The following is a 23428-nucleotide window of genomic DNA, read 5'->3' on the forward strand; positions in this document are numbered from 1 at the left end:
ATAAAATTTTTGGAAACAATTCTATTTTTGTAATAATATAGCGTATTTAGAACAAATGTTCCTTTCAAAGCTGCTCGCATTTCATACATCATCCAAAAGATTTTTCAACGACCCGGGATGCAGTTACTATTGCGCATTCGCGTTGGAAATTCGGCTAATTTGATGTGTGTGAACTCACACTGCGGAATCGACTGTAACGCGTGGAATAGTAATATCGGGACGGTCTTAACCCCCGTACAAGTAAGATCTAATGAAGCAATTCAACTGCAACCGCAGCCCACTTCAAAGTTTTGAGAAACACCGTATTGTATCGCCAGTATATTACAAACTGCAACGGCGGCCATACCGATGCCGCAGCCCGATTATATTTCGCGACCTATTATAGTTGAAGCGATCGAACATGTGGGCAATATGGAGTGCCGACATCGCCAAAAACATGAATCTCTTGCATTCGAAGCAATTCATACTGCAATTATCAGATCTTTAGAAATTTCCTCGATATTGCTAGTCGTAACAAAAAGTAATTAATATATTATATTTTTGTAAAAGAAGGTTCAATTTTTCTTGATATTAATAAAAAATATTACTAACCCGTTGAAATTTAAAAAAAATATATATTGTTCTGTAGAAAATCTATTAAAAATTAAAGTTTAATTGATAAACCATCGCTGGAAATATGAGTGCTTTATAGATTCGAGAATGATAACAAAAAGCAAAACTAGGTTTTCACAAAAAAATTTTTCGATATTGTTATTTATACGAGAAAAAAATACCAATAATATTAACAAACAATATTTTGTGTTTTAAAAATTCAATTTTATGGGACTTAGATTAAAACATGATTAATTTAGAGAAAAAAAATATATCTATAACATAAAAAAGACAAATTTTATATAAACCGAAAATGTGAACTCTATTTTTGAAAGTAGCTATTTAAGTAATAATCACGAACGCGTTGAACGCGTCACAAACTTTTATGCGAGAAATATTTTGTTATATTTTTTATTCATTTTTATAAAGAAATAGTATAACAACGCGCTTTTTATTGGAAACATTTAACGTTTTTGCATAATTTTCATAAATTATATTTAAAAAAATATTACTTTAGAAAATATGAATTCAATTTTATTGCCAAAAACATGAATTCCTCGTTTTCATATGTGACAATCTATGTGATGACAGGATACAATTGTCACGCTTTTATCTAAAATTGTCCGATATTGTCATTCATATATCCAGTGTATAAAGTTATGAAAATTACATTCCAAGCGCATAGAAAATTAAACCACCGACTTTTGTTTTAAATAGTCTTTTTGATGATTGATCTAAACTTTCGATATCTACTTGGATGTTACGTAATAATGAAGTTTGTTCTTCGCCTTTCCAAGTTTAGTGCTAAACTTTTTTTCATTAGATTTTCTGTTCCAAACCTATCTCTTTTTACATTTATTGAACTGAAAAATGTAACGATTATTTTCATTACGCAGAAAATTAAATAAAAAGTTTATATTTTCACGACATATATTTAACATTAAATATGATTATCCGAGAATCCGAGACTTTAATCTTTGAATAATATTAAGAATTAAATGATAAATCGAACGTTTAATTCGACTGTTAATATAAATATGATAATATATGAAATAAATTTCGATGTATCGGAGAAATATTTCAGCAATAGTTACTGCGACAAAGATAAATACGTTTTGTTGGGATCCGGCTATTGCCGACACAAAATTGTCATCGTTGTCAGCGGTGTAATTCGAAATTTGTCAGCGGTGATGCTCTTTCCGCATCGCGACCGCAACGTATTGAGTAACAATTATCGGCCGCAAAAGCGGCACGATCCGCGTTACCGTGATCGCGCGACAGAATGACTACTACTCACCCCATCCGCTCAGTTACATGCTGCAGAGCTCCACTCGCCTCGCCGATTAGTCACGAATTCTCTACTCGCTCGGGGGATGAAGGGCCGAGAAGGGCCGCGGTGCGCCGGATCGGTCGTGGTGCGTGCGCCGATCGTCCGCGCGTTGGAAGGTCCTATCACAAAAATCCGTTTTTCACTCACCACACCTGGGACGCGCGAAACCGCGAACGCGATACGGCTTTACCGTGGGCGTAAATGGGCGCAATTTTCTCGAGCGCACGCGACGCGCTCGCGCTGTCGTTGAATTCGCTATATGCGAAGAGAGAAGCGAGTTAATTTTTCATTTACTTGGCCGCGTAAGAGAAATGCTCGACTCGCCGGCTTGGACGCCGGGAACGTCGCGCGAGAGCCGGAAAAGCGACGACGACGTACAAACCGCGGCTCGCCGATGCCGACTGCCGACGACGACGTTCCTCGACGGCGGCCACGGCTTGTTCGGCGCGACCAACCCTTGGACGCGCGCATGCGCATCACCCTTAGATGCGCCGCCACCCTCCGTCGTCCACCCTCTCGCCGCGCTTCTTCGCCCCCTCGCCCGCCAATCACGACTGCTTTTACAATGCCTCGAAAAAGGTAGTGTCCGCAACAAAGGGCAGAGTGCCTTTTCCGGCGGTGTTTTTTCCCCCCCGCCAGAAAAGGATGCGCTATTGCCGGTACCTGTCAAAGACGGGAAATTTAAATGATAATGAAAGAGTGACACGATGAAGCGCGTGTCTGCGCGTCGCAAATCGCTGCTGCTTCGCGTCCGGACTATCGAATCTCGAGTTTCTTCAATTATAACGCGAGAATGATGAAAAGAATTCTTTCGAATTTTTTATTAAAAGTATCAGCATTGCGTTCTGCAATCGACACTCGCATCAAAACAAGAGACACTCATACAAAATTTATGTGATTAAAAATCTTTGTGGAAACTGCACAGTCTAACATAGATATGAAAGATAAGTCAAATGTGAATAAATTAAATGCTGATGGTCTTTCCTCGTGTCGTCGGGAATATTTTTTAAGAGAAATGTACCTTCTTTACCCAATACGCGCGCGCGTTTTCACGTTCCGCATGTACGCTTCGTACCAGCAATGGCATTCATCATTGACACCTGTCACTTCGACACACTTTAAGTGTGATCTCCAAGACTCTGCCATTTCGATGAAAAGTATTCTAAATTTAGTGTTTACGTAAAATGTTTAAATTTACATTTTTCCCGCAAGACATCGCATTACATATTAACAAAAAAAAAAAAAGAAAAAAAAATCAAATGGGAAATTAGATTCACGATACAATTCATTAATTATGTAGATGCGATAGGTCTACATACATTGGCATAGTATTATCGGCAATTCTCTAGGTTGACAATAGTAGCGAACCTATAGATAATTAATGACATAGCTGGCATTAATCAATCATGTAAATGCTATTAATGCCCGACAATCGCCTATAACGCTGATCCGTAAAAATTAAATACCTTGTTAATTCAGCTTTAATGTACTCACGCATGTTAATTCACATTAGATAAACACGCAAGATACCTAACACGCACTTCCTCTACTTGAATAACATTGGTTTCATCATGTTGTTTAATGAAACGCGATCGTATATCGCGCTTGTTACGCACGCATCAACAAGATACCGGGGGGTACGTACATACGTCGACGCGCATCGATGACCCAAATCGCGATTTATTAGAATACGAAGTATAAAGGTTACGGGAAGAGAGAAAAATGTGAGGGTGCGACGAGGAGAATCGTGTCTGGCCATAAGCAGCGATCTGAGATAGTGTGTGGGCGGACCGCGGCGTAAGATATATTCACCTCGTATATGCGGCGCATACACCGGGTGTATCTCGTCTTCGGCTGTATGGAACCCCCTCCCCCCCCCCTCATCGTCGTACGTGTACGTACGTATTTTAGTACGTACATATACATATACATACGTGCGAGCTATGACAGGAGATATAGTGAAATGTAGTGCGCGCTCTCTGTGCTGTACGTACGAGAATGCAGGCGCAGCATCCGACGGTGTGGCGCGAGCGTTGTCGGAATTATTCGCATTCGAGATAACTTGACTTAACGACATCCACGAGCGATACTTCAACGCGGGAAACACGGAAAATTGCGCCGATAATGTCCGCCGTTGTGTTATTACAGCGTCGGATCTTATCGCGAATAATTAACCGGCCAAAAATTCGCAAAAGTTTTTTCAAGTAGCGAGATTTTAAACAGTAATAAAATAATAATGAATACGTCGTCCCTCTCTCGGAAAAAAAGTATCGATGATATCGTAGAGATATAATAATCGTTATATTTAATCGAAGTTTATTTTTTTGCAGTCTTTTGAAATATCAGACTCGCGCGTATTCATTAATAATGGATTCATTAATGGCTAATTATTTAATTAAAGTATATAATTCGTTTTCTCCAAAGGATTATACGGGCGGAAAATATCGGTGGGATTATATCACGTGATAACAGAAAGAGGTATAGCAGCGTCGCACTCGATATTAGTTATGCTAATTGGACCTACGTGCCGGGGAAGTGCAAGAGAGACTCGATCGCGCACATACATACATTTGTAAGCCGTCGTTTAATTCTCCATCCCACTGTCGCGATACATCGCGTCCTATACCCACCCGGTATAAATTCAACCGCACGTCCGGCGAAATGAGCTTTTTGTTGTATCCTTTTCCTTTCTTCTTCTCTTTTTATCTTTTCTTTTCTCTTTTTTTTTCTTCTTTTTTTTTTTTCATTTCATCTTTCATTTCTGCGGGATGGTAACGGTACGGATCAATACGATGACGGGCTGTTTCCGCTTAAGCGGATTTTCACGGCGTTATTTTCGCCATACTCGCGAGCTGGTTAACTCGCGCTCGCGCAGCTGCTTCTCGTCCACGGTTTGCGGGGGAGGGGCGGGGGAGGCGGGAGAGTAGAATGCATGTGCTGAAAGCGCGCAGAAACAAGCCTGCAGACAGTCAGATCTCGTCTCCGCCACCACCCTCTTTCTCTGTCTCTTTCTCTCTAAATTCACCCACCTCCATTACAGGTTTGCTCTTTTTCTTCCCTCTTTCTTTGTCCCTCTTTGGTGTACGAGCTGCCGGTGATGGCGAGATCAGAACTCGTCGCACACAGCCGTGCAACGCGCGTACACGTACACGCCTACATCACATAGGAAATGGGAAAACGAAATGAACCGTGAATAATTATGTATTACTTTTAATGCCTCACGGTTTACAGGAACGTGCTCGCCGATGCCGGGGAAATATTAACGTCAAAGGTACTTCCTTCATTTTCTCCGGACGTATATACCGCCGCTATACGTAAACCGCATCGCCGTCTCGGAGCCAGGGATCAAACGATGCACGGGAGATTCAACGTATAACGACTCGCTTTTTTTTTTCTCCCGCTCCGTGAAGCGCTTCCTGCGCTTCCGCGCACGTACGCCGCGATATAAGGTGGAATATCGAGATAAGAACTCATCCGATCATTATAATTTAGCATAAATTTATGTGCCGGCCGAGAGATCGTCTGCGCGTCTCGATCAATCCGATATATATATATAAACGCAAAAATTTATTCTGGAGTAACTTAAGCTACGCTCGATAAGGAAATCGCTTCAATTAATAATTTAAGAATTTTCTCTGCCGCGAGTTTTTTCTCTTAATTTAGATTTTTGAGTTATAACTTTGTCGTAAATTTACCTATTTCATCATGAAAAATATGTCTATCGCTGTCTATCGCGTGTTGTCTATAAAAATGTTTTATATTTATTTGACATTTTGCCAGCTGATAAAATATTGATCAATCGCCTCGCTTTCATATCCCTGACACGCATAATTTTTCCAATCAGATTCGAGATGCCTGTGTAAAATTATTTGAAACAATACGCATCTGTTAAGGATATTCAGAGTATGAGAACGTATGTAAATAGCGCTGTAAAAGATGTGAAAGATCAGAACTTGCGGTACCGCCTGCAGGCGGATTTTATAATCACTAACCGAGCTGGATCGGGGCAAGTTTCCGCTGCCCTTCGTCGCCCTTTCGCACCGTTGAATCTAATTACAGGAACGTCAGTTTCGCGAACTTTGCTAGGTTTTACATCTTTATACATCATACCGCGTTATTACGATAGTTTCGCGTCAGCATCGAGATCCTCTGCGGATTAACTGCAAATTTATTTCTTCAAACATTAATGAATTTTTAACGATAAACATTACGGATTTCTAATGCAATAGAAAACAATTGTCGTTTGAATTTTTATATGTATTGCCAATTCAAACAGTTCAATTCAGCTTTAAAAAGAAAAACATTATTGATAATTTTTTCCAAAATAAAATAACCTTTTAATTTTTTTGTTAGTCTCACATTTGAATAATCCAAATGCAATCATTCATATAAAGTATATTATTATACAGTTTCAAGTGACATTATCTGTCACTTTGTAATCTATTTTATCCCGCGATATTCTGTATAATTTAAATTTTCAGTAGTAGAGCTAATCCTCTTATTCAATCTAAACTCAAAAATTTACTGAACACAAAATTTTACTGAACTTAGAATTGTAATACATGGCATAAAAAAAAAAATCTTGCTTAAAAAAATACAAATTATATAAGCATAAATTTTGCGCTTACTGTTAATGTTAAATGCAACTGTTCTCAAAATTATTACTAATGGTTCAATCATTCGCAGTTCGCACTTTACTCCGAAAAAAATGTGCTAGACTAAAGCGCACGTATTCAAGCCGCGTGGAAAGCAATTGATTTATCTACTTTTCTGTCGGCGTTTCCCAAGTCGAAGTTGGCACGAAGAGAACCTTAAGCATCGCTTGTTCGCCCCGCTGTTCGACAAACTATCACCAAAGAAGTTTTAAAGCTGACCGAAAGCAGCGCCATTGGCAGATAGATGACTCTCGACTTTCCTTCGTGCAAAGTACATAATGTTTTGCATGAAAGAAGATCTCGCTGCTGTTTAAATCATTTATCAATTGTTTAATCAATTCGCAAAATAATGAGCACGATATTAAATAAAAGAAAATAGCAAATAAATAATAAGAAACATATAATTTTATATTGATGTCATAACAAAACAAATAAAAGCAATATTATAAAAAAATTTTATAAAATTTCAATATTATAAAAAAAGAATTTACAGCAAATATATAATTTGCTGTGAGAATTCAAATGTTCTTTAATGACCAAATTGCATCGATGGAATTACCATCATGCATATCCTTGCAGAGAGATTCAATAATGATCTTAGCAAGCTCGCTTTTACGAAGAAAGAGAACGCGTGTTTCTTCAGCCAGAAAAATCCAATGCCGACGAGTGGCTTCACGAGTAAAAGACTTAACGATGAGCTATTTACGATGTTGCGGATCAACTCGCGGAGTCAAATCGACGGACAAGACGACGATGATGACTACTAGCGCAGGTCGATTTCAACATGCTCTCCTATAGTATGACTTGTGCGCGACAAAGCCCACCTCCGCTGCGGGCAAATCATCCGTGAAATAGAGAAATTTGCGAGGATCCTGCAGAAAATCCGCATTCGTTTCCGGAATACCTTATGACTGTGACCCGTTAACATCCGAGCAACGTAGGTGGATAGCTAGATAAGTATATTTGTCCGAAATGTACATATGTACAAAAAAACATCTCATCAGAGATGAACTCGCGATTCATCATACAAGAAATACACACGAAAGTTTCGACGGATTTTGCACAGTTAAACTGTATCTTGAACGGGCTTGCTAAGATCTTCTCAGATTCTGTGAGTACCAATCAAGAGGATAGAATGAAGTGGACTAATTGCTTTGGATGTTACGATCTTATAATCATCTAATAATCAAATACTAGTTAATTTAATAAATGTATTTTTTTAATAAATGTCTATGTCACTGGTTGAATTTTTCAAAAACGATACAAATCTAATCTCTAAAAATAAAAACTTGTCCATAAAAACCTAATTTCCAATTTAAAAAAAATTACATTAATTATTGATACTTGAAAATTAAATAAAATGCCATAATATAAAGTAGGATGATTAAAATTATTGGATAAATAGTTGATACAATTTATTTCCAAAAGCAATATTGATAGCAATATTAATATAATAATAATAGTTACCGTTAATTGACAGTAAAACAAATTGTTGGCCGTTTGCCGGCGCATACATGTATGCACATTTATAAAATATGTAAAATAAACACGGCGACAATGTTTTGCTGCGCTTGCGTGTGTGAGGAGAGTGGGGACCTTTTGGATCGATCCTTCAGCTTTATCTGTAAGTGGCGGTCCATATGCGGAGAGTTCCTCTCTTTTATAAAGTCTAGTCATCGCGAGAATGTTGGTCACTGAATGCGATCGCACCAATGATGGAATATTCTTTATTTCATAAGCTATTCGCACAAACGAACCATACGAATATATACTTCGATATTTTTTAGTCATATAATTAAGTACAGATTTATAATTAAATATAGATTTATAACTAAATATAAATCATGTATTAAATATTTTTGAATAATGACGAGTACAACTTCTGATAAATGATAGCTGTTACTGCGTCTTTTATCAGTCACGTTTCAAAACAGATATAGTTCATTCGCAGATGTTAAACGCAAAGTTCACGACAACTTTTCTCAACAAACTCTACCGTGATTCTTTGTTTGGAGAGATACTTTTCTCTTTAGTCCATTTCAGACAAGAATTATTATTTAAACAATATAATGTTTCCCAAAAGAGGAGAAAGAAAGAGAGAGAGAGAGAAAGAGAGAGAGAGAGAGAGAGTTTTTCTTGCGCAGATTGTTATTAATAACATTAGAGATAAAGTTAGTAAATGTATATTTTATATTATTTCTAATCAAGCTCTCGTGCAACGAATAGGGGGAGATGCGACGGCCGATTTGCTGGCACAAGTCCGCTTTAGTATAACGTAGATAGGTTGAGACCCCATTAGATCTCAAGTTGATCCTGCAATCTCCTAAGGCGATACCAGACTACGAGTGCGGCGTCTGTAATAGACGCTCATGTAAAAGACGGTCCCATATTCTCGACTTTGCGTAAAGTCGGTGTCACGTGCAAAATTGTAAGAGCCTTTTAGCAAAGTGCTTCTGTTGATAATGTCTTCAGTCAACTACGCGCTTGACTATGAGATGCAGGACGTGACAGGAGCGATTAGACAATTTACGAGAATATGTAATAATCAGTATGCAAATATCCCATTGATCATTCTCCGCGCCGTAAAATTAAGTGAATATTAAGGCGATTAAAAATAAAAATATAAATTTAATATTTCATATATTTTGCAATACATTAATTTATCCTTGACTGATTGATTAGAATAATATTCTAAATTATTTAGGCGGTTAAATATTGTAATGATACAAAAATAATAAAGTAGGAATTTCAAACACATCTCGAAAACTCATATTATAAGCAAAGTATCTGAATATACATAGCTTAGGGATTCTCTCGTCTTGCAAAATATATACAACCTGTATGTTATATATATATATATCAGAAATAATTTATCTTATAGCGCGGAACACTAGCCGCGTATTATCCGGCTTTCCCGTTTCGAATCTAGCATGTTTAAAGTTCGTTTTTCTTGGTTTAAGGGCAACCGTGCGCCATTGTCCGCCGCGAACAACAGCAACAAGAAAGTAATAACCGCATGGCGAAATGACAAATTCGCTGCAAATATTGCAGGGTGTACACGTCATAAATTCGCATTATGGCTATAATGCAGCCGCATATGACGGTTTTCAGCGCGTTTACTTTGTTTTACATTATAGTAAAAAGTAGTTATGATTAATATATCATACGACGCACTATAATGTTTGTCTAAACGTACAACGGCGAGAAATTACTTTAACGGATTTAACCGATAGCGAGATAGAAATATCGATTGTGTAGAGAACCGATAATAATTAAGAAAGTAATCAACCAACTTTAATTTCACCGTCGCGAAATTCTTGTTACTTATTGTTGGACTTCCTTGGCAGGAAGGTGTTGAAATCTTTATATTAAAGCGCAAAAATTAATTTCGACGAAATAATCTCGCTTGTAGAGTGTATATTTTTCTGCTCTCGAATAAATTTTTTGATGCATTTGGAATTCATTGTTCCCTCTGACTAGAGATAATCTCGACTGCACAGAATTAAATAGATAAGATCGATGTTTAATTAACGCGTGAACAATATTCGTTTGTTTGCAGAGATTATCTTTATATTCTCGTATCGCTTACTGTATCCCTCGCCAATTGTACGAATCGTATAGAAGTATGCGACGACAGGGCGCAGATTGTAGATCGAATTTCGCGCAGTGGCAGTATTCCATCTCTCGTGCCGCACAGCCGCATCGATATCCTTGTGTAATGGAACCATTCTGAACCAATCGCAAGGAAATTGCCTCTCGAAAATACACCGGGCAAAAGTGTAGTCCTAGTCTAGCGTTGGTTGAACGTTAACGAACTTAAAGGTATACGTAGCTGGCATCGAAATGGCCTTCTCGTGCGTTTTATTGCGTGCCGCGTACAGATACGACAAAGTCAAAAGGACTTGTCGATACAACGGAATATCGCGTATTCTTTTTTTATTCCGGGCGCATTTCATTTCACTTTACATATGTATATACCATGTGCAAAAGCGCAGCCGCCAACATTGCTTCTCTCAAATATACATTCATAACTATGTGCACGTGAGTGCCATGGCTTTTTTAGACAGCTCTTATTGCAGCGCATAGTGCATTATTTCGACAAAAACCAACGAGGTATATTCTTCGCGAGGTATATTCTTCGTGCGCACAAAATTGTCAATTTATCACACATTTGTAATTTATCATTCGCAAAATTGTTGTTCACCATTGGTAACCCTTGGCCCGAAGCGCGGAGCTCATCCCAAAAGTTTAACAGAGGACATATCTAGGGACATGTTTGTAACGGCTACACCCTCGTGCTGAAACTTACATTATCGTGTTCAGACGCGGAACGTTTCGCAACAGTTCCCGAGTGGCGGAGATACGTAGGTAACACAGCGACGGGAAGGCGCATATAGTACCGTAATAAGTACATACGCATGCAAGCTACGCATTACGTTGCAAAGCCGCAGTAGCGTGTGATAAACGCGGCGAGATAATGAGCGAAAAAGATGAAATCGCGACCGCGATGCACTCAATGGACATAGAATATCGACTTGGAACAATCAATCATACTTTATAGATCGCATCGGAAAAGTTTTTGCAGATTTTCGCGGATGGAAAAGGGAACCTCGAATAACTAGCCTCTTACTTATTTCTCTCTATCGGAATATCACCCTCGTGAATTCCTCGATCCGCGCTGTTGACACATGTGATACAGTTCCCGCAAGTGTCTTTTAAAGTACTCTTTCTGTACCGTGTTGTGTCACAGCTGTCTGAATATCTTGAATATATGTACGATATTTTTCTGTTGAAATGTATTTCAAGTTTAATGTAAATATAACCGATGCGAAGTGTATTTTATATACAATAATGTAAAACATTTTCTATAACTGATGTACCAAAAAAAAGTTTTTTAATTTTAGAACGGCTGTTCAATCTCCCTGAAAATGCGTTAAAATTTATTCAAAAACATTTTTACTTAAATATAGAAAAATGCAAAGATTTAGATATAAATAAAATAATACGAGCAGGCTTATGTTTCACACACGAATCTATTTAGACGATAATACGATAAAGTGGACGCCCGTTGCACAAGGTTTAAATTCACGATCCGACTGTGACATTTTGCTAAATTCTGTAGCTATCCTAATTCCTCAGACAACTCGGTTGTCACCGAGCCTTTAATGATGTTGTCAGACGGTACGTTCTCTTATTGTTGCCGTTAGTGCAGGATAATGCAGGATGTCGTAGGAATTACGAAACCCTCATCAACGGGGATGAGCGTTTCACCGATTTCACATTTGATTGGTAATTAACTAAGCGATCATGGCTAATGATGAAATTGATTGTGTTTATATATATATTATCGATTGTGTTATATGTAAGTATATAAATTATGAAAACATCAAGAAATAAAATATCTATTTGCTTTTAATTATTTAATTTATGTCCGATATTAATAACTTATTTCATAAAATTTCATAAAAAAGTTTAATTCAATTTATATGTATATTCTTATTCTTTTTAAAAAATCCATCAATCAAACGTATAATGGATTGCTTCAATCGATTGTATATAAAAACGAATTCGGCTATCAATCATGTTAAGTAGTTAAAATATCGTCTAAGCCGAGCGAATGAATGCATAAGGTAAAATGTTACGTCTGATATAGTACTTGACCTTTTCTTATCGAATAAATCCGCTAAATATTTCAAGATAGTCTTTCAATGGCCCGTTATTTTGAAGAAACTATCGATTATAATATAATAATACAGATTAGGAAAGATCGACAATACATGCTAAAAATGTCATGTCAATTTTAGATATGAAACGTCATATGGCCCGATTTAAGTAAAAGTAAAGCTTAATATTAATGTATAAACTTATTGCGATAAAATCGCAAAAAGTACGATATTGATAAAAAAATTCGTCTTTTCTAACGTCCTTTTGTATCAAAATTTTTAATAAAATATTATCCGTGTTTCCGCGTATATCGTCGATACTTAACCATAAACGATACGGAACGATATAACGCGACGCTCATTAGACGGTGGATGCTCGTTAGCGACACCGTAATCGCCAGCGATAGACGACTGATCAATTAGCCAAGCAGATAATTTGCCGCTGACGAGACGCCTGTCGAGAGCAGGCGGTCCGATACGACGCATTCCCTCATATAGACCGCTTCCGGGCGCATTTATGTAAGCGCGAGGATATAAGCGCATCCGTTTTCCTCGCCGTGTGGAAACGGATGGCCGGTATTGGTTCTCGTTTCAATATTCAGCTTCTTGAATAAAACAACAGCGAGACTGACCAGCCGGCCGCGATCCACGAACCACCGTGTATATCCAAGGATCTTGCCTCGCCGCATCAGCATTCGTCCGTGTCCACGAAAAAGATAGCCCACTTGCATGTCCATGCCTTGATAAACACACCCGATGCAACGAGATTACCTCGTAGAAATAGTACGCGCGATACGCGATTGCGAATTATGCAGGCGATCGATACATTGCTAATCTAAATTTGTGAACCGCGTTTTTATATTAAAATAAAAAATAATTCAGATCGAGACAATAAAATAAAAATCGTGCAAAGATCGGAGAGAACAATTTGATTTGAAAAATCGCAACGACTCGATCTTCTAAAAATGACTGGGGTCGTTTTATGAAAATGCACGTACGTATCTCGCATATACGCGACGATATACATCGATATATTATATGCATCTTTGCATCTCGGCTGTCTATGTATGTATGTGCGCGGCCAAGTGTGGCGCCGACCAAAGCCCCCGACTCATATAGGAGTGTTTAGACTTTAGGATGCACATGGGAACGTGCGAATCCGGATGACGCGGTAACCCGTATTAGGGTCACGTGCAGATTTGCCGAGGTGAGACCCTATCTTATGCGTCCCACGTACACTCATCTCCGAATCAGAAACCCGTCATAAACGATGCAAGGCCCATATCCTACTCGAGACCGACCTCGCGCGTAATGTCGAAATTTCAGTCCCGTGAAACCTTGTACAGTATAAGCGGCGCGGGAAATCAAGCTGCTCGCCGTCCGCTACTGCGTTTCCGGCTGACTGGCAGAAGGCAGTTCAGTAATAATTGAAACGAGGACCGACGCCGCTCGTTTATGTATACTTTAAGGATACCAAGATTAATCGGATGCGTGTAAAATCCGTGAGAAACAGCGGAATGTGGTTGGCCCTAAATTGAGTCAAGACCTTGGCTAGTAAATCTTGTCCTTGAAAATTATTCAAATATAAATCACGCGCTATTTTTTGCTTCTAGATTGTTAATAATAATACTTTATGTAATAATTGACATCATTATCTATACATTATAAAAATTATGCGCGATTGGACATTAAAAAGCAACAATAAAGGCTCTTTATGGCAGATTAAACGAGTGGCCGCAAGCTTTGACGAGAATCGGGATACGTTTGTCTCATTCGCTCGTTTGTGAATGCAAAACGAGTAGAACAGGATGCGTGGATCGATCGGCGTAGACTGTATATCAAACGTGCATCCATCTATCCAGCTTGACTACTATAACACGAAGTCTCGAAGGGGGACAAGAATATCCTATTTCCGGGGTATTTTATCGACGGCTGTTCTCTATGCTTTGCGAATCACTGCAGATCGTGTTTTGAACCATATCATTCGTTTGTCGAATATATCCCCGGCGAACAGCGTATAGACACACATACACATTCGTTACAAATTTGCATTTTCATCGTGCATATGCGTAGCATTCGACAAAGAGACGAATCCCATTGTTTTTCTCGCACATGTGAATATCGTTTGTGGACTTAGCGATATTTCTGGTTGAATCTACCACACTGCGATACATCGTTCCGCATCGGGATAGATATATATCGTGTAAGAATAACACGCGATCGGAGGCGAATATGCGAAAATGTTCACGTTCGCTGTATCTATTATTCGAAAAAAAAAAAAAAAATTCTATATACGATACATATATGATATCTCTTTCTCCGAACATTTGTGTGTTCATGGAATTTATACATTTGCGCATAAACATATAGCATGTTAATCTCTTAGATAATATCTTATTAAATGTCATTGTTTTTGTATTTTATCGGAAAATTATTTGTATTACTTACCGAAAGAAGCGTTAACAAGCTATTCCAGAATGGTTGCAATTCCTCCTGTCCGTCGATGCCACGTGCAACCTGAAAAAAGAATAAAATTCATTTGAAGATGGAAAATATTACAAATTTTTTTCGGATACAAGTTATCGTAATCAAACAATATTATATTCCTTTAAATATGTACGATATAAATATGAGATTATAAAACATTTAAAAAACGATAAAAACAAATTTTACTAGCGCGAATCGAGAATTCATATTTATGCTTCTATTTATTCTAAACCTATATTTCGTTGTTATACGTAATCTCATCTCAAAAACATTAAGGCTGAGGCAATAAATGACATGAGATTTTCGAAAAAATAACAAATTTCCTGCACAACCAGTGTGTACTATTCAATCATAAATTTTTCATGTTCCTACGTTATATATATTTTATTAAGTTTCACATCAATATTAATATCTTATGATTACATCTACGCAATTCGTTGCATCAAAATTGTGTTTTTTATACAATACATAAGTAATATAAATCTGATGATTTAATCGTATTAAAGCATTCGCGAAAAATCTCATTTTAATATAATTTTTCTTTAATTACATATATAATATAAACAGCCAAGTTACCCATCAAACATATATTTAATGGAATAAATATATAATTTCCGAAAAAAAACCTATTTTTTCTTTTCTTAATTGTCTTTATAAGAAACATGTAACATTGTTGTCTAATTCTCAATTAATAATTGTTTAACTCATTTAAATAAATTAGGTAGAGTAAATACACTAAATATAACAAATGATATATAAATAATAAATTTGTTTACTCTGTCATCGTCCGACGCCTCCTAGGTCCCCTCCTCCTCTCACGTTGTCAGATTGTCCTGCTGTTGCGTCGCACTCATTTATGATAATACGACCGCATGAACGTAAACCGTCCGCGAGACGCCCGGAAACGCGAAACACTTTGCACGACAATTCCGGATGCGGGCGATACACTTTATGTACGGCACTTTCGAAATTAAAAGTAATTAAAACATGACTAATGACTCGTTCGCGGCACGTTGAAAATGGACGCGCGACATTTAGCATAACACTTCTGAAATTAAAATTAATTAAAATGCAATAGATCGTTTCCGGAATGTAATACCTGATTTACTTTCAATAGACGACTTCATGCAAATATTATGCAGATTTCACGATGATTTGTGCTGTTTGTGTGATAAGTCAAATATTACAATCCTTTATAATTATGAATAAAAATAATTGTGTAAAGTTTTTATTAATTCTGTATAATACTTCAATACAGGATGATATTATTAACTTACAATATAAAAAAAAAATTTACAATCACAAAATATAGGGAAATTCAAGGAAAAGTGTAGTAGCTTTTTTTCTCTCTCTCGCTCTCTCTTACTAATATAGAAGAATATTTATTATATTATTGTCTAAGATTATTCGAGAGAAATACTTAAAATCTCGATAAATTAAAAATTAATTTATTATTATTATTATTATTAAAAATTATTTTTAAAAAATGTCGAAATAATTTACAGATTGCATAATATAATACGCCTTAATGCAATTAGAGATATGCATCAAGCTTTTCAATTCAACATTGTTAATTAAATTATTCATTCGGTTCTTCATAAAAATTTCAAAAACAAAAAAATATTTGCATGCACGCGTTGGGAGAGGGAGGAGAATGACAAATCGCATTAACATGCAGTGGCGTGTCATATATACGGAAAAAGATAATCTGCAGGTCGTCGAACGGCGTTCTCGTAAGCGGAAATCAGTATTATACGCGATGGGGATGAAAATGCGAGCATTAGAGCCACCAAACGTGCCACAATTTTGTAGGGTGGAATACTCCGGCAACACCCACTCCGCTCAATAGTTTTAACGCGCGAAAAACGTTAGGCCGCTTAAAACCGACCCGTGTACACGCGCATAACACGCAGGTTGTGCCACGGCCACGGTTCATCCGCGACAATAATCCTCGCGACCGTGCATACGCATGCACGCACACGTATCACGACCATGAATATTTACATCGAATTCGGGTAGGTATGTAGGTCCGCCGCTGAGCGCACAGGGTACACAATCCCGGCGCTATTTATTATCCCCTAAAATTATAACGTTCAACATCATCGACGCAAGCGTCGACTATCCGTGTAATCGAATCCCTCGTGTGTATATAAATATATAATCGTAACACGGAAGATGAACGCACGCACGCACGCATCCACGCACGCGCGTTGTTCGCTCGTTCGCGCGCGAGTACGCATGTATTCGCGAGTCGTGCGTTCACCCGATATTATTTCCGTATCGGCGGCAATTTACTGACGTACACGTGTCTGAAATTCAGTGATTGCACGTCGAACCGAATTTTCATTCCCCCTCAAGCCCAAGCTTTAACCGCCAGTCATCCGCTCGTCCGATCCGGCTTGATCTGGCCCGGCAGAGACGCGCGGATCCGGCTCTCTCTCTCCTCTGATATACAATAATGAAGTGGGTATGTAATTATGCAATGTAATACCCCGAGATTGTGCCTAATTCGCTCTCGCTCGCGGTTCGTATTATACGCCATCAACGACAAAATAATTTCGACAAATCCCAACACGGTCCGGCGATTAGCAAATTTTCGAGAGAACCGGAAAAAGAACAGCTGCCCATAAAACTGTTCTTTTTTTTTTAATATTCGCGATTCTCTAGCAATGGACGAGCATGTAATATAAAAATGTATCTATCTATTCTCTAACGAGCGCGACATGAAAGAAAAACGAATGGCGATTTTACTGATCTGACGGCGACTTTAAAGTTGTAAGATACATATGAAACCACTTTGATGGGTGAAACGCTCATGGGACCACTGCGTCCGCGCGTCAGATATCGTCGAGTCGAGGGTCATCCCAGGCGACTTCACTTTCCATCCGAATATGGGAAACTATGTTAGAAATACCGAACATCTTCTCGGACATTCTTCATCGTGTGGAAAATCAAGCTTTTCCTCCGTCTCCTTCTTCTTCTCTTCGAATCGCGCACTTTCAAGCATTTCAATGAGAGCATTTCATCTCGGAAATTTTAGATACATCATTTGGGCTTTATGTCAAATCATATCTTTTATAAGAAGTTTTAATCAAAAAAACTATTAAATGTAATCATTAATGCAATTATTAATTTAAAAAAAAAAGTTAGCATTCATTCTATTTTATATACAATTTATATTAATTTTATTTCTTTTAAAAGTAAAATTAATTTTTAGTCAAAGCGGTTTTGGAGTTTTTCAAACTTTTCATGCAAAACTGAATATTTGTTTCTCTACTTTTCACAAATACATTAAATATCAGTTTGAGAGCTATTACTAATTACAAGACTGCCATTCGATCGATAAAATTCACGTTCGACAGAGACGTGCAAACAATGCGAGTCTTCGAAGGGTGAGGATAATAACACTGCAACGAAGGCGTGCAAGGAAATTCAGAGAGTTAATTAGAAAGTACCACTGTATCAGTCGACGCGATCGACCCGTTTCTCTGGAGAAAGAGAGGAAGAGAGACGAAAAAGAGGAAGAGGAAGAGACCTGATGCACAAGACCTAAGGGATGTAGTCGAGTTGCGTCTTGTGTATAAGGATCTTAATGTACACATTCGCACGTCTTAAAGACGAAAGTTAGTTATCTGGGGTTGCTCAAACTTTTAGCACGGATAGTGTCGACAAACACGATACTCAACGCCATGTGTGCGATCCATGAAGCATTTATGCCGAAATAATTCGCAGAGTACATCTTTTTCTAGAGCAAAGCGCAAAATTAATAGAAGAGTATGCAGGATTTGTTCAAGTTATTTATACAATTATAAATTTAACTTAAATATTATAAATTTAGATGTTCGTTACGAATGTTCAGAAATTCTTATCAATCGAGAAGAGGATTATATTAAACGTATGCTATTTAAACTTTAGTTTCATATTGGATAGATATGTAAAATGTTTCAGCATGAAAAATTTATTATCTATTTAATAAGTATACAAAACACACGAGTTTGCGGACAAAAATTTTCCGCTGAATAAACTAATGAATAAGCCACATTTTTATTTTCGCGTTGCTAAATTATATTGCGTATCAATTTCGCGTTATCATTTAAAAGATTTTTCATTTAATGACATACACTAGTGTTTGCAGAAATAAAGCATTCAAGCTCATTTAAGATACGTATATTAAGATACGTAAACTGTTGACAAAAAGTTACAAAATTTTTTCTTAACTGTCCACCGCGTCTCACAAAACGATGTAACGCGTCAAAGGACCATGTTCACATTTACTAAATAAAAGAAAAAATATGGTCACTTATAAAAGTTAGCAAAAATACAAAAAAAAAAAATGTATTTGCTCTCAAGCAACTTTGAATAATTCCGTTACCTTCATAATTGACCCATATTTTGAAACGTGTTGTGATACATGTTTATATCTCTAATCAATTTTATTTATAAATAGTAAAAGTTTTAAATATTTGAAATTTTTCGTGCAAATTCTTGTTTTATATAAAAAAAAAGCTAAAGTAAGCTACGTTTTTATCTTTCAAAATGTGGAAGATATGATTTCTCACAACACAATAATTTACTTAGTTGCATATTTAAGTTTAAATCCATCAGAGTAATTTACAAATATTGCATATGAAAGATTCAATATTATTGTTTAATAAGCAAAACATATATTGGTCATATTCAAACGTTTCTTGGGCAAAAAATCGCATGTCTGCGCAGCCAGCAGTTTTAATTTCACTTTGCCGAGATAGAGGCGGATAGTATCGAAAAAAGAAATGAGCATTCGCCCGTTTACCAACCCGCATATAGGTACCGCCAACGATGGGTATACACGGATCTATTATTCATGCATGAATTTGAAACGCACGTTACACCAAATTGGTACCCTAAAGGGCTAACGTAGCATACTGAATATTACAGGCGGTTTTTAACATGGAAATCAATTCCACGTATCAGATTCATACATAATAGATGTAAAGGAGTTGTTTCACGGAAAAAACCTATTCCACCGAGAAGCTTATGTTGAAAAGCTATGAAAGGATCAACGCGCGCAATAGCTAACGGATACAATCTATTACTTATCATTATATTTCAAAGACGGAATAAACATTACTATTACCTCCTAATACCGTTTCACTGTGTATTACATACATATAATAAATAGCTATATACAAGCAAATTTTACAATTAATAGATTAAATAATTAAATAAATTATAAATTGTTTTCTTATAATATATATGTCATTTTTTTTTCTCTTCTCTCCTTCACTCTTTATTGTTCCTTCATGACATTCACGAAAATATGGTTAATTAAGATCGCCCGTGCACTAATGAGCAAAATATGATGATCGCGTGGCATTTTGTATGACACTCCGACATTAATCGCACGTGACGCGCACTTTATTATATAAGCAACGGAAAAAGCAATTTTACTATCTCGCGTAATAGCATAAAGAGCGTGAAGAGATAAGATACAAATTATAGATAAAGATAAATATTTGCAAATTGCAAAATACTCAAAAATATAATTGAATGTGTCGACAAAAAATAATGTACGACAAAATTCGATGGAATAAATTTCTTGTTTTGACAAATAATAACGTGCACACGCTGAATTTTTATTCACGTAAGTAATTGACAAGCATAAAAATGTAATTAAATACGACTGTATTTTTTAATTAAACATGTTACGATTTGATTCGTAGTCAATCTGTATTCGCGATTTCATTAGTAACTGAAAAATGCAAAAATGACATTGAGATTCACGTTAATACAATAGTTAATTAAAACGTAATAACCATTAAAAATATATAATTAAAATTTAATTTTATTGCAAGTATAATGGATTTTCAAAGTGTTAAATTCCGTCAAACACACGTATTATTAATCGATATATTATGTTTTTTCGTTACCTATATCAAGATTTTACCTATAAAAATAACTGTGATATTCTTACGTTTATATCACCAGATAATTAATTGGCAATATTTATATAAAACAATTTATAAATTATTTAATTTATTATTTGTGCTAAAAAATTAATTGCTTATTTATGCAATTTTATCTTTTGATAATAATACATTTTATATCATTATATAATATAACATATACGTAAAACATTTTAGATCTTATTTTTAAATGTGTAATGGAATTTTTAAATGAAATATTTGTTTCAACAACAAATAAATAATAAAAATACAATATTTAATTACGCGCAATAATTAATTTTTAAAACATTAATTATTTCAATATTATTTTATATACGTACATAAGTTGTAAATATAATTTATGTATTTTATTGATTACATCAAATTATGTATTGCTACTTCATTGTTGCGCATCATATCGGTAAATCAAATTAATTTTTTAATTAATAATTTAATTTTTATTTTCTAATTATAAGAGACAATTTATGGATGAATTATGAAAATTGTGTTATAAGATAAAAAATATTTTAAAAAAGCCGAAAGATATTCAAGTCCTTTTTGATACCAAGTTTTTTGCATTAAATTTTTTTTATTTCGAATTAATTCTATTACTTTTATATTAAAATATTTATACATGAATATTATAAAGTAGAATATAATCCGTATTTTATAAAATATAACATTTATAATTTCGAAATATGTAATAATAAAAACTAAATATTATGCTTTATTACATTTTTGCAAAGAACTTTTATTTGTCACAATTTTCTTTTCATCTTTTTTAATGTCATAATTTTTATAATCAACGATGAAACATATTATTTTATATCAAATGTTTTGCGCTTGGCGCTTTTCATTCACCTTTTTTTTGGTTTCTTGTGCTATCTCGAGGTATGTAAAGCGCAAACGTAATCTTGATTGTATCCTTCCATTTCCATATCCCGGCCACTTTCTGACAAACGAGTTCTCGCGTAGATATATACTACTTAAATATAAAGCGCGCAAAAGATGGCTAATGGTTCTCTCAAAATATAATACATTGATATCATCTATTCTCTCTTAATAGGTTTAATTATTTAAAATACGATTTATCTAATTCCTCTGTATACATATATACTATTTCTCTTCCAACGTTTACTTTTAGTAAATCTATCATTTACAGCTTCATGGAGAAGCTACAAAAGTTCATAAAAAAAAAAAGATAAAAAAAGATAAAGCGAAACTTTTCGTGCTACGTTTACACAATAATTAGATTTCGAGGATTTAAACGATTTTGACACGAGTGGTACGGGAAAAAGTTTCAATCTGCCGCTTTCCGCAATTAAGCGTAGACATCCGCTGTCAGATACACTCACGTCGCTCGCGGTACTCCAAAACTCCGAATTCGTAAATCAACATGCACGATATTCGCGAAGAATCGAATCGTTGAGCAGACGAAAAGCGACTTGAGATTCCAATCTAAAAGGATCGATCGCGTTGCGGGGGAAAGTTGTAATGTAATTAAATGATCGATCTGATAATAGATATATTTTAGAGACATATCTAGAGGTATATGTAGAGACGAGATATATTTTTGTAACAGTCGCGTGTATTGATGACACGAAATCATAGCAGACTGAGAACTCATTACCATTCGCGGTTAACGATTATCAAATATCGAAAGTCTCGTATTTACGTTACAACGCAATCATGTACATGAAAAAGCGATAGAGAGAAAGAGAAGGAAAGAGCAAAAGTTACAAATATATATATAACAAGTAGACCAAAAGGAAAGGTAGAAGCATACTGACAAAGTATTTACGATCAAACTCGATTATAATGTAATTGAAATGTCAATTTCGTAACTGTATGCTCTTGTAATAGTTACATGACGATTAGAACGACATAGATTGGATAAGTAAGAATATATAATATGCCCTATAATTCTTCATATGCTATTTTTTTTTTAAATAATAATATAGTAAAAAATATATATTTATATATAATTTTTAATGAGATTAAATTTTTTTATACATATCAAAAAAACTTTTTTAAAGTCATTTAAATATTAGAAACGGGAGAATACAAATATATTACAGATAATATAAAAAAAAAAATATCCAAAATTTCGTTGTCCGTTAGATAATATAAAATAATAAAATATTTGCTTGTAAGATGTAAATAAAAAAATATAAAGTCAATTCATAAAATAATATGAGACGAAATCTGAGTTAATAATAAGAAATGCAATAATTTCATCTTTATGGCAAATTCTTTGTGCACATGATAGACCTAGGAACGAAATGTCGAAATTCGCGTGCTCGATGGCAACTCTCTTCTTCGAATCCAACGAAGAAGTAAAAGGAAAGAAAAGAAAGAAAAAGAGAAGAATGAACGCGAAAGCAGAGCGATCTATTGTTAGTTGCCGCGGGCGAAACGAGGCGGATCATCTTTCGGGCCAGTTAAAGTTTTTATCGTGGCCGACACGCCGTCCATACGTCACAAGCTCGGCGGGTTTCCCTCGGCGGGTCCCCGAATTCGCGCACGAAAGCTATTTATAAAGAAAAATTACGCCCTCGAGATCGCGTAATGAGCTCTCGCTGTAAATACATGCAACTGTCTGTCTATCTCGACGACGATCCGCGCGGCTAATATAACTCGGCGACTCTCCCGTCCCTACTCCTCCCTTTTGCCCTTTACCGGATACGTTTCATGTATTTACTCGTCCAGGGTAACGAACGAGCTGGTCCAGGAGAGAAGAGAGCGCAAACGATTAATATCGACTTCATTATTAGCAGG

The 23428-nt window shown here is 36.0% G+C and overlaps 1 protein-coding gene across 1 annotated transcript in view; it reads right to left on the minus strand.

The window, feature by feature from the left end:
- The window catches only part of LOC126852543 (uncharacterized), a 242805-nt gene that overhangs the window by 212701 nt on the left and 6676 nt on the right, over positions 1–23428 (minus strand). Inside the window, exons 2-3 of the mRNA XM_050597449.1 lie at positions 15503–15774; positions 14688–14756 (exon numbers count right to left, since the gene is read on the minus strand). The gene's annotated coding sequence lies outside the window, so the exon portion shown is untranslated. The remainder of the gene's footprint in view (positions 1–14687; positions 14757–15502; positions 15775–23428) is intronic.

Source organism: Cataglyphis hispanica, chromosome 10 (assembly GCF_021464435.1).
Source record: "Cataglyphis hispanica isolate Lineage 1 chromosome 10, ULB_Chis1_1.0, whole genome shotgun sequence".
Taxonomy (NCBI): Eukaryota; Metazoa; Arthropoda; class Insecta; order Hymenoptera; family Formicidae; genus Cataglyphis; species Cataglyphis hispanica.